This window comes from Neltuma alba, unplaced genomic scaffold, assembly GCF_004799145.2.
Source record: "Neltuma alba isolate B1F8T4 unplaced genomic scaffold, ASM479914v2 tig00005085_pilon, whole genome shotgun sequence".
NCBI lineage: Eukaryota > Viridiplantae > Streptophyta > Magnoliopsida > Fabales > Fabaceae > Neltuma > Neltuma alba.
The window spans coordinates 28,229-40,230 of record NW_021633972.1 but is presented as its reverse complement, the minus strand read 5'-3'; the positions used below and the strand labels follow the sequence as shown (position 1 = coordinate 40,230).

At 32.1% G+C, this 12,002-nt stretch overlaps 1 pseudogene; it reads right to left on the bottom strand.

Moving 5' to 3' along the window:
• Nucleotides 1-466: 466 nt before the first annotated feature.
• On the bottom strand, nt 467-7,056 carry LOC114746737 (nudix hydrolase 3-like; annotated as a pseudogene).
• Nucleotides 7,057-12,002: the final 4,946 nt, after the last annotated feature.

Sequence of the window (12,002 nt, the reverse complement as noted above, 5' to 3'; positions counted from 1 at the left end):
TTTCCCAGTCATGCTAGTGATGATAACAAAATAAGATACTTGATTTATTTGTTCTTTAAATTAGGAATCTTCAAATGAGTCTAAAACATTGTATTGATTGGATTTGTGTTCATCTTACATGTCACCAAGTAGCTGAAAAATCTTCTTGTAGAAATTTAAAGAAAGAACTAACCAACTCAATCCAAGCTACATCTGAGTCATAATAATCATTTGAAAGGAAAGCATCAGCCTTGCTGTGTAGAAGCCTCTCAACTAAATTTAGAACAAATGAGTTAGCCAACATTTATAATTAAAATATTCAGCATGAAGCAGCCAATGATTGGTGGATAATGAGCATACGAAACATACCTTGGTGAGTCACTTGTGTCCCCGCTTTACGCAATAACTCTGCAGCCTTTGCAAGAAGAGTCTGTATTCTTGAGAGTAGGAACTATATAAAGATCATGAGCAGCACCCACTTTTGTATCTACTGTATTAGAATCCAAAGAAATTCACTGTGTCTTTTTATAACACTGAAAAAGCCTGTAGCTTCTGTCTGCTGATCCTTTTCTAGACTGTCCTTCCATCGTTCAAATTCCTACATGACAGAAGCTCATTGTTTCCCTTGTCGCAAAATCAAATTCTTTGCACAGCATATTATTAGCAGTAGTACCATTTTGTCCATGTCTGGAGGTAGAAATTTGCTCCAGGTGGCTTCTGCATTGGAAATGCTGCTCTATATTCCAGACCCTTCCAATCTTTAACCCGGTTTTGTTGCATTTGGGAGCAACCTTATGGCTGAATCCGCAGTTGTCAAAAATGCCTGGTCTTGATCAAGGCTTGACCTAAAAAGGGGGGAAAAAAAAGAAAGGTTATTAAACATGCTGAAAAGATATATTTTTCTAAATTCTAGCCAAGATATTAAAACAAAAAAAATGCAGCATTCAAGGTAGCATGATGTTTATATATTTGTTAAAAAAGCAATATACTCTTGGAAACTTCAAATGAGAATAGCCATTTCGGCTCAGATTATCTTTCCCCAGCTTTTTTTTTTTTTTTTTTCATTTTATTGACCAAAATAAGTTATAAATTATGTCCACAATTCAAAGTTACACAACGTATATTCTTGAAGCGACAGAAATCTCACTGGAGTCAATACAAAAGAGGGTTATCAATATTTAAGTCAATTGTAATAAGATGATAGTTATCCTACCAAGGTGAACTGTGTCAAGATTTCTAGAAGAAAGAATAATTTTAACCGTTTAATACTAAGCCCAATCTGTGCGGATAGGTGACCTACCAGTACAATGATGTGAGCTTTTTATCTATGGACATAAAACGATTATGAGAAAGCTCGCATTAACATTGCTTGAGAGAAATATTAATGTAGCAAAATCTCCCCAAACAAAGGTAATAGTGAGAATATATATTAAGATGACACTGGCAAAATACAGGAATGTTATAGAATCTCGAATTAATTCTAATGAATATCAGATTCATTAACAGATTTACTCATCTTTATTTCCTTCTCTAGGCTCCTCAACTAGGCTGTTTTATAAGTGATAATTTGGTTAGTCTTCAGATTAATGAAAGGTTGATCTATTTTTCAAACTACATTTTTATGCTGGCTGAGTACCAACGAGTCTTAATCCTCTAATTTGGGTCCTTGTTTATACCTGTTTCCACTGGTTTTATTTGACTAAGAGATCAACAAGAGAAATACTCTTCACAACATTACTTCATCTGCTTCCAACAATTTTATTCAAATGCATAACATCATTGTAATCCACATTGCTTTGCATTAAACAGGAGCCTTGAAGATGTTGCTAAACAATGGGGCCAAGTAACAGTTGGAACTGCCTCGTCGGCAATCTGGTAAAACTGAATAGGCCGGCACTATTTATCCATTATGGGCTGAAATAACCTTTGATAGATGTATTTACAGATGCAGCACATCACCAGTGGTGATGGCTTAACATGATAGGGAAAACTGTCACAACCTACCATGGAGCCTTGTTAATCTGATAATATGACCATTTCAGCTTATCTAACTCTGATCTATCAGCATGCTTCTTCAGCCAATCTCTTAGTACTGGATTACTGTACCAGGCCTGATTTGAAAGTAAACAAATAAACAAAGAAAACATTAGCGATGATGTTACCGTGAGCATCCATTTTCATGGTTTAATATCAAAGGAAAAAAAATTGAAATGGCCATGTGTAGCAAGAAATAAATGTCCAGTCAAACTTTATGATGTGCTGAGGAAAATATGATTATTAAACATCCCACATGATCCAGCACAACCATCCACATCATAAAAGTTTTGGCAGTATAAGTATGCTGTCACAATTGTTATATACTAGACAAGAACATGCTGACATAAGGAGACACAGAAATGAAGATATACACATATACACACATGCATAATAAAAATGAACAAAGGCATGAAAGCACTTCTGTACGTGTATCACATACCGACCTGCAGATAGAAGAGTTCATCCATAACAGCTGCAGCCTTGACAAGAAAAACAAGAGCCTCTCTATCTGATTCAGAGAGTCCAGTCAGCTGCAAAATATAAAAGGAAAATTTACTTCCAATGGTCAAGAGTCTAGATCAAGTTTTGGCAAAAGAAAAATTGTCACTAGTTCAGGGATTTCTAACACCATAACCAAGTAAGGGATCATATTCTTTTAAATTTTGATATATTGGTTTATTTATTCCTGTAGAAAATTCATCCAACATGCTTCCAGTTGATTACTCTGATTTAACCAATGTGTGCTGTCCTCAATAGAAGAAATTATCTCATACATCTCATAACAATTAGCCAATTGTATTTCATCTTACCATATTCTATTTGCCCAATAATCAATAAAATACTCAACAATTAGCCCACTATGGATGAATGTTTAATATAAGATTTTGTAAGCGGAGTGCAAAGCAAAATTTAGGATCAAGCTCCTATTTCTAAAATCAAGGCAAACTTTTATGCTTGTGTTCAAAAGAAATCTACTTTTGGGGTAAAGGAAGCAGTTACTCATGTTTCCTTGTATTTAAAGCCCCATCAATTGCAACAACAATATTCCATCCTAAATATAGAATACATTACATTCACAGGCATCCTGGTTGAAGAGGGACGTTATAATATAGGAAGTAGAAAAAATAGTGCCATACTGAAGGGCTAATGTTAACTCAATCTAACAAGAGGGATGGACAAACGTTGTGCTGAAAGTGAAAACAGATCATGAATAGAGGCCAATCCAACAAAATAATGAAGGCAAATAACAAAAGATTCAACAACCTCTGCACTAAGGCAATTAGGAGCATAACGTCTGAGTTGTTTTTGTAGACTCAAACTGCGTGCCACCATATTCTCTTTGTACCTTCAACATATTTACAAGAAACCAATATAAGCATATAACCAATGTAGAAAAATTTAAAAATCATTCAGCATACCTTAGCAGAATATACGTAAATAATGTTTTCAAGACAGTATAGTTTTAGGGCAACCATATCAATTAATAACAAAGGTGTAGTGCAGTACAAGGAACCAAACCACAATAATGATTACATTTTACATATGCCATGAAAAAAAGGAGTTGCATAATACATTAATGACAAGAAAATATTAAGAAATAGCATACCTCATCTTTATTATATCAAAAAGTTGACCATACTGTCCACAAACATCATAAGGGACATAATCTGAATCTTCTTTAGCCAGTAGCCTTTTGTATTCTTCATAAGGGATATATTTAACGGCAGACACTTCCGTTTCCTAAATTGTAATAGAAAATTCACTCGAATCAGACCAGGAAACTTCATTATGCCAATCACTCATGCACTCAAAGAAACATATGAATGAAAATCCTAAAATTAGATTTCCACAAACACATACGGAGGAACGTCATAATCAATCACTGTTATCCTATATAGCAATACAATGAAAAATAATATAATAATGCTTCTACTGTGATAAAAATGCATCCAAGGAAAGCCAAGGTCCATCGTAAATTAAAGAACATTTAAATATTCAGCTATGTCACATGGTGCTCCACTTGGATGCTGAGTAATTTATTGAATCCTGGTCTCAACATTGATTGAGATGCAGTACATTAGATATGCCCAGTTATTATCGGTTGATGCCTAACAATTGCTTAATGATTACAACAACATGATGAAACCTTAAATGCACAAGAGGATGACACCTTTGATTGAGTCTGACCTTGAAAGTATCACACTTTATTTCATGATTTTAATGCCTCTTTCTATAAAACATTAAATTCCATAAAAAAAGTTTAATTAACTACAACTTATAGTTACATTTCCCCCATCAGATTATTAAGGGCAACCTCCATGCAGTGAATTAAATGCCCATGGTCCAAAAAGGTAGGAACTTCTCATAACAATAAAACTCAGATCAATAATTTATAGGTTACTCAAAATCAGTTCTGTGGCCCAGAATAGACAAACCTTGATCTTAATGTAATGACCTATAATCACATGCCGTATAATTGGTTCATAGGTTAAGCAATTACGTAAATAATTCTTTTTTGTTTCATTACCACAAAACAGTCATCTACAAATGCTTCATAGAAAACATCAATCCTGCCCATCATCATGAATATTGAACAAATTACAGTGCATTATATTTCTTGACCCCAGAAAAAAAAAAAAAAAACACTTTGCATTCATCAGATGGAATAATCATACTAGCATCAGTATAACTACTATTTTACATTTACCATTTTAGGAAATAAGAGAAAATATGTGATGTATGAGACTCCATTTCGTTAACATGTAAAGCATCCTCACCTGAAGAGTAAAGGCTTCCAGTGGAATTGGATCAAGAGTTGTCACCAGATATACATCATTATATTCATTATTAATATACTTTCCGTCGTTTATGACACTGCAATTCATAATTAAAAAGACATTAGCTCATCAATAATGCTTAAAACCTCCAAGATCAAGCAGTAAGGTATAAAGAAAAGATTAGTTAATAATAAAAAGAATTCTTATTTGTAATACACTGTATGGAAATATTTTTGCTATGCCATTAACTATACCAATCCACTTGCTCTCGCCATTTCAGAACTTGTTCAAGTATCTGAGGTTAAATGCTAAAATTTTATGCAGGATCATATCTTGTCAAACAACATGAAGATAATACAAGTAAAACTTAGAAAAGCCACTCTCGGACCCTTGGTTGAAACTTCCAATTTTTTGGTCAACTGGTACTTTCACGCCATATAAGAAGCCAAATTGCCCAAGAAGTTTCAACTTCAAATTTTATTATTCCAACTCCTCTTCATAAAATTTTTATGGAGCCTTAGTCAAACAGATATGATATTTGTATCAACTGGATCCAGAACAAATGCAGCTGCTAATTTGGATCAAATAAGAAACATCCCCAAGTTAGCAGTGCTCTGGCACTTAAACCTTTATGCATATACTGCTAGGTGTGCACGCACATGTTCATAGGTCGTTGTAATAGTGTGCTAGCGGTAGCAACAAAGGTGATATCAGGGTCTGCCAATAATTCTAAAACTTTAACCAGCCTAAAAAGAACAAATTTCATATAATTTTTCCCAGATTCCAAAGGATGAGCAAAAGAGAGCATGCGAGAATTTCTTCTATGTTATTTACCCTTCAAGCTAGCTGCCAAATCTCCTGTACAATTTTAAAGAAATTAAGAGGTCCATAGTCAATGAGAATAGAGAATGTTTAAGGTATTCAAGGTTCAGTTCAAAGGCAAATATTTGTGACAAAGAACATTAGCACCACCACAAAGGAAGCGGCTTGATTTACTGACCACTCTTGAAGGAAAACAAATAGCAATTCAAATGCATCCCTTGGAAGGGTTATGCCTAACTCTTCTTCAAGCTCCCTCCTGAAAAATAAATAAATTAATTAATTAAACTAAAAAAAGAGGGGGAGAGAGTCATGCAAAACTTGGACTTTAATATGCATAACTCTCCAAGGAGTACAACATTAATATTTTATATAGGAAATCTGTATATTAAACACAGCTTAACTCAGGTGAAAAAGGGAAATAATGTTTGATTCTACTGATATTTTGTTCAACATGGGATTAAAACAAATTGGCAAAGGACTACTTGAACTCTAATGTTATTCAGGTATATCCACATCTCCAGCATACAAATAAGATAAAAGAGGTTCTCTAATGCAATATCTAACTCAAATTCTAAGAGTAAACATTTCTAAAAATGTTGTGGTTCAGTAGTGCAAACAGCCTATTAGTGTTTTTAAATTAGTAAACCATATTCATTGTATTCACTATAGAACTTATCCTTGTCAGGAAACAAGAAATAAGACCTCATACTCATTACATAGGATCAACACGCATGTTCAAAATCTGGCAAAAGTAAGAACAAGAACGATATATGGATGGCAATGAAACTCATTACCTAGCACTTATCAGTGAGGAATCACCAGCAGTTATGTGTCCGGCACTGGAGATATCCCACAAGCCTGGCCACGAATCCTTGCAATCAGCACGTCGTTGGAGAAGCAGTTCTTGAGTGCTCTCCGCAAAAATCCACACATGAACAGCTCGATGGTAATCCCCATCTCCATGAACATCCCCTCTGTACATGAAGTGACAGACTAGAATAAACGAGATAATAAAAAGCAGGATGAATGGAAGTATTGTAAGCCATTGATGTCGTGGCAGAACAAAAAAAGTGCGACTAAACGAGATTATATAACTTGGAATAAGAACTAGGACAATCCCTAGAGCTAGAAGTTGCAACCAAACATTAAAATCTGCGAAGAATGATAAGTTAATTTGAATAAAAATGCAAACTTCTCAATAACCATCGTTAACACTAACTCCCATTACAACATTTGCCGTCGTGTTTTCCCGGCGACCGACGAAAAGGGGAAGAAACAGGAGGTATAACTTACCTGGGCTTGGAAATCCCAGTTTTCTGGCCAGACTTGGTGAGAACGTCGAGGTACTCTTCTTGCTTCTGTGTGTGTTGAGTTGCAGAATCAGCCATTGTCAATTAGTCCACGCCAACAGTCAACGAAGGTGGAAGGATATGGGTCTATATATCGCTTTCTCGCTTGGGAACGACGCCAGGTATACATGCGTTTCGGGCGCGCGCGCGCGCGCGTAATATTCACAGCCTTTGAACTTCGAAGGACGCAGCGCGTCAGATCCCCGCGCGTATCTTTCTTTCATTTTTAACCTTCCTGGCTTTTCCATTCTACGTTCTTTTCCAGCGGATATGTAACAAATTACAAAAATTTCAAGAAAAAAAGGGTCGTTTGTTATTAATTGTACGTAAATATATTTTTGTGAGGTTGAAATTTTTTAATTAATTTTCTTATTCTTTTCTCTAAATTTTTTAATTAAAATTTTATAATCCTCCTCACCTTTTTTTTTTAAAAATTGAACTTATTAAAGTTCTTATTCTTCTTTCATTTCCCTCAAACCAAACATGGAATTGTTTGATTTTGAAAAATATAATTGTAGTGTTCGTATAGATACAATATACTCCCTCCGTTCCTTATTATAAGAGACGAATAACCAAATTATATTGATAAAAAAAGCAGTTAAAATTAGTTAAGAACAATCAATGTGTAAAAAATATAATCTTTTTTTCTAAAAATACCCTCATTAATAAGGAGAGAGAGCATGAGAGAGAACAATTAAATTATTGAAAGAAAGAGAAGTGAGAGGGAGAGAGAGTGTGAATTGGAGACAATAAATATGGATAAAATAGGAAATCAACACAAAAAAGTAGAGACAACTTTTAAGTGTATCTTATATATAGGAACATGCCATAAGCATCAAATGTCTCTTATAATAAAGAACGGAGGGAGTAACATTTAGTAACTGGAGCCATATGTGATATGTCTGAGCAAAAATAAATGATAATCGGAGGCTTATAAACTAATAAAAGCATAAACAAAGAATTCTTCTGCATTGCTTTTTTTTCCCCACCGTTCATAATCATATATTTTTCTCTAGATTCTTTTCACATGAATATATTTTATTGCAATGCAATGGTGTCGAATATTTCCACTATTATGTCTGGTTTGGCAGTTAATTCTTTTTTATTATGAATAAAATAGCAATTCGATCACTTGCTAATTAGGTAAGGAATGACTAGCTAATTCTAAACTAAAAGAATATTAGAAAGCAATACTAACTACTTTAATTTAGTTTGAAAAGCTAAATGTAGTTGGGTATACAATTAAAAAAAGAAAAAAACCAATTGGATTCTCAAGTTGTCCTTGCAAATGCTAATCGCAGAAATTAATTTAAATTGTGCTTTTGTAGAAAGATCAAGTGAAGTTACTATCAATTTTATGGGAAGAGATTCTTTTGGTTGGTTGCTCGATGATTTTGCAGGAAAATGCAAGGCATCATCACTTCTTATGGCAGAAGCAATATCAACGAAGGAAGCTGTCTGGCATGCTTTAAAAAATGAGATTTTTTTAATATGACAATTAAAATTTTTTTAATATGACAATTAAAAACCTGTGTCATGATTTTTGATTGGAGATGTGATATCTTGATTGAAAATATTCTTTCGCAAAGAAATTTCATGAAGAATCACTTAATAATTTGTATTCTTAGATAACTAATTTGATTGATGATTGTGTTTTATGCCCGCCACCTCTTTTGTTAAAAGCAGCTGAACAAAAAATTTTGAAAATAGAGTTTTAACTGAAGAAGCTCGGATAAGAATGAATTGATTTGTATATTGTCTGCATGTTGTTATGTTTCTCTGACTTTGTGGGTTTGATTTAGTTGTTTGAAGCCTTTTTTTTTTTTACAAAAGAAATTGAAACTTAGTGACATATTACCTTTAATACTGAATATAAGAGCTAAATAACTAATTTAATAAGATTAACAAAATTAGTTAAATTGGTCATTTATAATAAATGTGCATTAACTTTCCTAAAATATACTTTTTAATCACATATATTTGAATTACCTCTTGGTGGTAACCACTTAGATTCAATAGGAATATTTTAGAAAAAAATTATAAATATGGGAATAAAGTATATTGAAGTCTCACATTTAGAATCAAATATAATTCTCAACTAACTATTATATTAAGAAATGGGGGTAATTTTTTTTAATTAAATCTTTTTTTTTGCATAAGCTCTAAAAACCTGATTTTGAGATGATAATGGAAAGAGGCCTATTGAATGGATCATTGATGATGTCCCTGAAGGCATATAAAAGGATGATTGAAAAAAAAATGGCTTAGAAGAACTCTTGAGCAGAAGGAGGTATATTTGCTTTAAGTTATAATAATCTAATTTTTACTTTAAATTATATGACTAAAGATAATAGTTAGGAGAAAGAGAGTGAACTCATGGGAAGGTTAGAGAATTCTAAGAGCTTTTTATCTTCGTTGTAAATACATAATATTTATATTTTCATAACAATAAAAAAAAAACTAGAAACTCAACATGATGGTATCAAAATAATAAAAACCATATATAACCAGTCGAATTTATAGAAGAAGTAAACAAATGAATTGACGTGAAACTGGCTAGAATATGTTAGAGCATGTATGATTATCTTGCCCAACAATTTAAAAGCCTGTGAGTAATTATTTATAATACTTTAACTTTATCGCAACACTTTAACTTCACCGCAATTCATAATAATGATTATTTTTTCTATATAAGAATTCTCTAAATATAATGATATGCATGGCAGCAGCTGTAAGAAGAAACATAAGGCTACAAAGGCTTTTGCATCAAGCATGAAAGTTGTGAGGGACATTGACTAAGAGTAGTTTTGAAAAGAGATCCTAATGGATCAGAGAGCAAAGATTCGATAGGTGGTATGCATAGAGACTCCAGTAAACATTCAGTTAGAGATTCGTACAAAGGTGCAATCCGAGCTTAAAGCAGAATTACAAGTGACCATATCTAGGATAATAGAAGTGGCTAATCATCATGTACAAAAGTAAATATTTTCTTCTATGAGGTTGGATGAGTATGTCTGGAGCTTGAGTTGTATCTGTTGGAGATAGACAATTCAAATCCAGATCTGTCCTCAAACTAGGCTAAGGATTCATGAATTGGTAATATTTAAATCGCATTCTGATACCACTTAAAGTCACTAGGTTTACTTTGTGACAATTTAAGATTACACAAGAGTTCAAAGATTATGGGTGGAGTGATATGAAGGTGGTATTATATTTTTAATTGTTTATTTAACTTGATCCTTAAAATTATTAATTTTATAATTCAATTATTACTTTTAATTTTTGATACTTTAATTGTAATTTTTATTTTACAGAGAAAATTTGGCGTCCTTAACGATAAAAAGAAGTACTCCCTCATCAAAATGGAAGAGGGATGGAAGAAGAAAAAATTCAAATTCTACAATGATAAGAATGCCAATAGAAATAGACACATCAAAGAGGTCATTGAGGATGTACCTGAAGGTGTACTAAATGATCAATGGAAAAAATTGGTCAGGTTCAGAAATACTCCTGAGCAGAAGGTACATTTACTCTAAATTATAATTATAATAATTTAAAATAAATTTTTCTTTAATGATATTAATGGTTTACTTAGGCTATATAGTCTTGTAAACTTTTATATTCAGTCTTGTATATTAATGATTTTTCACTATTATGCCTGGTTCGGTAGTCAATATGTTCCCTTTTGTTATGAATAAAATAACAATTCGATCACTTGTTAATTGGGTGAGGAGTGACTAGTTCATTCTAAACTGGAAGGATTTAGCTAACATTCCATAGGAGAAATTCTTGTATGCACTGGGAGTGCCATGCAATTTGTGATCTGCCCAATTAAATGAAACCAACTCAGATAGATTCAGTCTTACTTGGCATTACTGGTTAGAGCAACAAAAGATTGTGGGTCCCACAAAAATTAATACCTAACAAGTTCTCTCTCTTCCTCCCATTTTTACTGCCGACATTGCCCTTCTTTCCCTTTCATTGAATCGCTGACAATCACTCTAAAAATTTTGCCTTCATCCCTTGAACCCTATTTTACCAACGTACAATATATTAGAGATATTTATTTATAATTTTTATATTAATTAAGTTAATGTTATAAAATAATAAATACTTTTTGGCCATCACAAAATAATAGATACATAACTATATATTAAAATATTTATTTATATCTGATATACGTTTAAATAAAATTTAATGATAATGTAAAATTGTGGGAGGTTTTTAATATATTTTTGCATCTACTAAATCCTTTTACCTTAAACGTACAAGTAATATATATATATATATATATATATACTGCAACTAAAGTAAGAAAAATGAACTAATAAATATAAATAATTTTGTGTATGTTTATCTTTGAAACAAAAATACTACCTTTAATTCTAAAGATGAGTTAGACAAGAAATTTAATTTAGTAATCTTAATTTATTTTTTTAAAAATTTATAGTTTTTTAATGTATTTTTATTAATTGCACATAATAAGAATATTTTCATGAAGGAAAAGTTATAATGCATGGATTAAAAAATATTTTTAAAAAATTAATACATATTTATTATAAACAATTAACTTAACTAATTCTTTTAACATTTACAAATTAGTTATTTAACTTTTATATTATATTAAAAACTAACGATATTATGTGTGTTTGTGAATTCAATTAAAAAAATGAGAAAGTTTATCTAAATGTGACTCAAAATTCAACAATTATTTTCAATAATTTAAAGTTTAATTCTCTGTACATATTTTAAGTAATGAGATCATTTTTCAACTCAAAAAATATATATGACTATGTATTTATTATTTTATGAGATTTTTTGGCTCATTTTATGAGATGAACTTAATTAATATAAATGTTATAAGTATATATAAGGAAAATATTTTTAATATATTGCGGGGAATCTGGGTCAAAAAACTGCTAGACGGGCACGTTGTTGAAATGGGGTTTAATGGATGAAGGGTTTTTTGGGATGGTCTTCGGCGGATTGGTTGAAAAGAAAGAAGGGCAATGTCTGCAGTGAAAATGGGAGGAAGAGA